Below are 6890 nucleotides of genomic sequence, written 5' to 3' on the forward strand. Positions count from 1 at the left end.
ATGTGTGTGTATATATATATATATATATATATATATATATATATAATTTTTTTTTAAGATCTGGGTTTTTTGTTTCAGTTGTTGAAATCACCACACTGACTTCACTTTCCTAGTATGTTTGAGCACCTACTCAAAAATCGCAACTGCTCACTCAGAACTACTGCTAGGTTTTAAAACAGTGGCATGAACGCTTTTTTTTTTAAGCTTCTTTTCAAATTTAAGGAAGTTAAAGTTGTCTTTTTCCAGCTGAGTCTGCATGAAAGGAACACACCTCCAAATATTTACCTAGATACTACTACCTTGTCTGTGAAAAGCTAATGAGTTAACCTAACACCACTGACATGGGGCAGATACAAGGCTGGTTCTTTACCTTGCAGAAAGCTGGTTATTATAGCTGATGGAATTAGCTGTATTTTCTTGTCCATTGGTCACATTCTTTCATGCATACTATGGGAGAAGAGAGTGTTCTCTGCATCGCTGCATCAGTGCTTCTACAGTTCCTTCTATTAAGGGGAGTGGAGAAACAGTGAGAAGTCTTGAACAGTGTTTTTATGTGCTGCCTATAGACTTAATGGACAGGAAGGTAAAACTGCAGGCGAAAGGGACTTTGTGGGACAAGAATAACAAACCTGCTTGCATAGATGGACAAAACAGTCAAGTGAATTCTCCCAAAGACTTAGAAAGGGCCAGATTCTTCTCAGGATATTCAGGATGATTAAGAACAAAAACCAACCTACAGGCAGGTTCAAGCTCTTTCTTTCCTGTTGGCTAAGGGCCATGCCTTAAGATGCAGACTTAATAAATCCCAGATTTTTCATTCTCAAGACAGTAAAGAAATGTTGTAGGAAGTGGTAATTTTCCATTAAGACACAATAATATTAGCATTTGGCTGTTTAAATTCAAGAGGGAAGTTCATACCATTGTTATGTAGACTGCATATAATTATCAATAATCAAGGAGAGGACTTCCAGTGCTATCTGAAACACTCTGCCTTCCTTGGGAAGGAATACCACTTGTGCTGACAGTCATAAAGCAAGAACATGCATTTTTTTAAAAAACAAAAAACTCCCCATTTTATTTGGGATCCTTCCTAGACATTCTATTCACCCCCAGGTCCCTCTTTTCCCTTTTGCCTCTGCCTTAGGAAAACTGATTAGTTCCTGTTGGTGTTAGCCAATAATACCAGGAGGAGAAACTTCCAGAACTGCAGTACTGTTTTCCCATTAGATGCCAAGCAGACTGCCATTACAACATTGTCAGCACTTGCAACCTGAAATAAAACATCATGTATCAGAGGTCTCACCTCTGCTACTGAAAAGGCAAGTTCTTATCTGCAGCAGTTTGTATCTGTGAGCTACCCAGATGCAGAATAGAAAGAAAAAAAGTTATTTGGTTTTTACTGTGAGATAAGCTACACAATGGTGAGTGATGGACAAAGTTATAAAGCTGACCTAATGCACTGCACAGAAGAACTGAAACGGCCCATCTTCACCCTGTTCTACTTCTGTTGTAACTGTCCACATTGGTCTCTCCAAAGAAAACCTCACTTCTTCACCACAATACCTTTGGACAACTTCTCCCTAACTTACAACAACATGTTCTATCTTTGAACAGGATTTACTCTTTGAGCTGATTCAAGTTCTCAATAAAGTCAACATTTACATGGGCATATGGAGCTGCTCTTCATTATGGTCAAAAGAAGGTGGCTTTTGAATGATAACTAGTACCACCTCAACTATATGCAAAATAATTCCTTGCACATATTTAAAGTATTAAAACAAAATACTAAAGCTTTTTTTCCTAAATGCACCCTATTGCAAGAATTTGTCTGTTTTGCTGACAATTTTCTTACAAGGCAGTGAGGAATTTTCTATCTGTGTTGTTGCCCTCTTTGTTTTTGTTTAACATTCTGACAAAACTCTTCTACATCTCAGATTTTCTCACTAATTACTGTCTTCTTGTTGGAGTGCTCATAAGCAAAATAATTACTTCAAAAAGTAAACAGTGTTAAGTGTGAAGACTGGTTACTTCAGTAGCTTAGGACAGTTATCTTTATTATTTCAAATATTACTGCAATAATATGGCAAACAGGTGACAACGTAATACATAAACCAGGATGACATTATGCTCCATTTTGTAAATGTGTCCCTTTTCTCTAATAGTTAGTGCTTATATTGTGAACCAATGCTATATTAAAATTGTTCTGTAACAGCCTGTGACAACCAGTAAATAAAATAATCTTCAGTAGCAACTGAAATAGCTGCAGGTACTAACAAACTACTGACATTCTTCTGCAAGAGAGTCTGTATATCTGAAGTTCAGAATTCACCCTTTTAGTTTTAAAATGAAAAAAATATTTCATCATAGTACTAATACATGACTCAGAACTTTGAGCTTATTATCTTATTAATATTAAAATTACCACTGTAATTCCATTTCACAGAATGAAACTATTATTCCAGGATCCAAATTAAGCCTCTTTTAGATCCCAAAGGAATGCTTTTACATAAGAATCAATGCAGATATAAGTGTGAAAAAAACCTTTGTACTTTTTTTTTCTACTGTTTATTTGGAAACTTGTATATAAGTCTACTGTGATAAAACTAATAACAATTGGCAATTTAATTAATAAATATTATATTCAACTCCTTTCATCCATGAATCATGTTATGTTTAACTACACCATGTTGAAAGAAATTAGTTTTCAGACTAGATGAAAAGATTTACTCTCCAAGATGGAGCTTTCAATGTAAGAAAACTACACTAGTCCCTCATATCTAGAGAAGGGAACTAAACCACAAAATCATCTAGGTAGGAAAAGACCTTGAAGATCATCCAGTCCAACCATTAACCCAACACTGACAGTTCCCAGCTACACCAGATCCCTCAGCGCTATGTTGACCCAACTCTTAAACACCTCCAGGGATGGGGACTCCACCACCTCCCTGGGCAGCCCATTCCAACGCCTAACAACCCCTTCTGGAAAGAAATGCTTCCTAATAGCCAGTCTAAACCTTTCCTGGTGCAACTTGAGGCCATTACCTCTTGTTCTATCGCTTATTACTTGGTTAAAGAGACTCATCCCCATCTGTCTGCAACCTCCTTTCAGGTAGCTGTAGAGGGCGATGAGGTCTCCCCTCAGCCTCCTCTTCTCCAGACTAAACACCCCCAGTTCCCTCAGCCGCTCCCCGTACGACCTGTGCTCCAGACCCTGCACCAGCTCCGTTGCCCTTCTCTGGACACGCTCGAGTCATTCAATGTCCTTTTTGTAGTGAGGGGCCCAAAACTGAACACAGGAATCGAGGGGCGGCCTCACCAGTGCCGAGTACAGGGGTCAGATCCCTTCCCTGTCCCTGCTGGCCACGCTATTGCTGACACAAGCCAGGATGCCATTGGCCTTCTTGGCCCCCTGGGCACACTGCTGGCTTATATTCAGCTGGCTGTCAATCAACCCCCCCCCAGGTCTCTCTGACTGGCAGCTCTCCAGCCACTCCTCCCCAAGCCTGTAGCGCTGCTGGGGGTTGTTGTGGCCCAAGGGCAGCCCCCGGCATTTGGCCTTATGGAAACTCCTCCAGTTGGCCTCAGCCCATGGCTCCAGCCTGTCCAGGTCTCTCTGCAGAGCCTCCCTACCCTCGAGCACATCAACACTCCCACCCAACTTGGTGTCATCAGCTAAAGGCCTTAAATTAAAAAATGGTTGTCTCTCATGTGGGATGGGGACAACCCCACCCCCAAAGAAAAAAGCCCCCCAGACCAAAACCCTATGTAAACCAGAAGAGAACCAGCAGACAGACTGTAGTCAACTCTATCCCTGCTTTTCAGAAACAATCTATAGAAGCCTTCTGCAATCTAAATCTTAGAGTAACAGAAAATATTTTAATTGTTCATTTATATTTTTCCGTTCACTCCTATTCTGTGAAATAGAAAGTTATTTAGAAAATACTGATAGCTGACAATTTTCATGCCCAGAAACTCAAACTTATAATACCTTTATCCTTATCCAACCAGAATGACATCTGTTTGACACAGCCACTGGAAACAGCAATTTAAATATAACGCCAAGCATTCTTTCACATTTTTTAAGAAAGACAATATTTTATGCCTCTTTGAAGCATAAGACTGAGGTGAAAATCTGTAACAAGATATTCAGCTCTACCATGTTTTAAGAGGCAGCTACCTAGAAAAAATGATAGAGAATGAAAGTGCCTTGGTGATGTTTATGTGTAGTTATTACATGCTAACTTCAGCAACTTTGCTAGAAGAAAATAATACCATAGATTTAGAGCTGAAAATGGCATCCATTCAGAGCTTGCAAATACAGCGTTATTTTTGCTTTAACTTTACACAGAAATAAAAGCAAAACTCTATTCTTAACATATTGAACTCTATATAAATGACAGCTTCTCAGTATACAAATCTAGTGGTGCACATTTAGTAAACCACTACTGTCATGGTTTTGCTAAGTTTGCATAACACAAATGAAAGTTACAGAAACTAACCCTAGAATAGGTGAGATAAAAACTATAAATAATTAAGGAAAAGTGTTTCTTAGTTAAGAACAAGAGTAACAAGATCCTGATGTTAAGCCAAAAAGTTTATTATGGCTCCAATCCTGCTAGAGGACTACATACCGCAGAGCATGGAAGTTGTACATTCAAATAATGTTACTCCTGTTACCTGACAAAGCTATATTGATTTTTACATCATATAAAGGTTGAGAAATCAGTATTCCACTGATTAGTCATCATAAAAATTTTAAGAGACTGCTTTTCTCCAATTACAGTTTAGTCAAAGGAACCTTCTTATGGTATACCTCTTGACAAACAGAAGGTGTTTTGTTTTTTTTTTTAAATCTTAAATGTGTTTTGTTTTCAAGTGGTAAAAACACAATTGAGGAAACAGATTCCAATGCAGATGAAATTGTATGAAGTCCAGCTGCTCATATGCGAAGCGTTATCACAGGCTGCATACCCAGCCAAAGGTTTTTTTTTTTTGAAGAACAGGTTTTTATCATTTTGTTACTGTTCATTCAAATTACTATTGAGCTTGCAGTATCCCCTTTGTTTGTGAGTGCATTCACACACAAATCTGAACATTGACATACACATTTTCAAGCAGTTAAGATAACCTAGACACTGGTGATAAGACTAAAATTAAGTTTGTGTGTTGATACATGGAATTTTAATAACTATAAACTGCTTTCAGGCAAGTATACTATATTATGCATTATTGATTTTACCCAGCTGAACTGCTCTTCTAGAAACAACTAAAACGATTTCCTTAGCCACCCTATGCAATACTGTATTTTTTCTTCTTTCTTATCCTCCATCTGAACCTAAACTACAGACATTGAAGAACAATTAAAGCTTCAGCAATACACAAAAATAACAATTTCAAAAACGCATCAGGTGTTCTGACACTAACTGGTCACTTGGATGTCAACTGGAATATCTACTAGACCACTTATTACTAAGTCAGGCAGGCTGCTACTGACACTAAGAGGGCTAAAAGCATTGGTGAAATGGCTTCTGAATCTCTGGTAAAGGACAATACCAACTGAAATATCATCAACCTCCACAAATCCAGTTTCTCCAAAATGAAAATATATAACACAATATTTTCAGCTTAAGATTTTGCAACCAATTTCAACATGATTGATCCTTAAAGAACAAAGATGGGTACTTTAGGGGATCATCACAAAATTATGTTTAATTTTCATGTCCAACACACTGACAGTGTAAGATCTTAAACATTACCACTGTATCTTTTCAGAGCAGTGATCACTTTGCTTTATAACCTGAGCCTGTTACATATCTTTCTAAATCAGTGATCTTTTGGTATATTTTTACACCACTTCTCTGTAAATTTGTGCTAAAACTCTCTCATGATAAAGTTGGTTTTGGACAAAACCCAAAGTTGTACCTTGCTGAAGGGAGCCTCGTTCTTAGGTTAGCTTTTCGTAATACTGATATTAATAAATACTAACAGATGGTCTACCCAAGCTTTCCTTTAAGTTCCACAACTACATCTAAAAGAACATTACAATAGTTATAGCAACGGGTGGTAACTGAGAAAAGCTATTTTAAAGCAAACTTCAGTTCTTGGAAAATTAAACATCCCATGCAATCCAGTTACACAATTCTCACTTGTGGCTTTTTCAATCAAATTGAAACAGATGATTTACAACAAAAACGCATGTAAAAATGTAACTTCAACTGTAAAACAAAATAAGTAGGAAATAGCCTAAAAGGTCACAAAAATATTAAATGCATTACACAGATTATGCTACAAGCTGTGAAAATAAGCCAAAATACCACATCCTGCCAAGCAGAGGGAAGGAAAGGAATAAATAAGAAATCAGAAATTAAGCACTGATCCAGGAATATTCACAGAATTATTCTGAAAGACTATTTAACAGAACCATTTGCAGAGCACCCAGTTAATACCCCCACCCCCTTGAAAAAAATCAAAAGTTTTTATAAAGTTTGAGGCTTTCAAAATGTAGTACATCTCAAACTCACCATGTCAGCTGCTGATCATTACTCCTATATTATAAAATTTTAGATTATAGGATCAGTACAAATTTCTTGAGGATTTTTCAAAGCCTTAAAATGAATTTATGCAAAATGCACTAAGTCTACCATACTGTAGGTCCCCTTAACACGGACTGAAACTTACTCAACAAGCTGTGCTGCTTCAAACCTTGAATTTCTTTGTCAGCTATAAGACCCTTGAACTTTTGTTCGATATATTTTCTTAGTTTGTTTTGTTGTTGTTTTTTTTTTTTTACACATTTTATACTGTGCAGTATTTACAACAAAGCAATAGAAAACCAGTCATTGTTTTTCCATCTTCAGTTACAGTCTTCCTTTTCTACACTATATAGTGTG

General features: G+C 37.2%; 1 protein-coding gene across 1 annotated transcript in view; it reads right to left on the reverse strand.

Annotated features, from left to right (window-relative positions):
- The window catches only part of RELCH (RAB11 binding and LisH domain, coiled-coil and HEAT repeat containing), a 43781-nt gene extending 42907 nt beyond the window's left edge, over nucleotides 1–874 (reverse strand). Inside the window, exon 1 of the mRNA XM_026842493.1 lies at nucleotides 371–874. The gene's annotated coding sequence lies outside the window, so the exon portion shown is untranslated. The remainder of the gene's footprint in view (nucleotides 1–370) is intronic.
- Nucleotides 875–6890: the final 6016 nt, after the last annotated feature.

Source organism: Athene cunicularia, assembly GCF_003259725.1.
Source record: "Athene cunicularia isolate RWA chromosome 2 unlocalized genomic scaffold, athCun1 chr2_part1, whole genome shotgun sequence".
Classification (NCBI taxonomy): domain Eukaryota; kingdom Metazoa; phylum Chordata; class Aves; order Strigiformes; family Strigidae; genus Athene; species Athene cunicularia.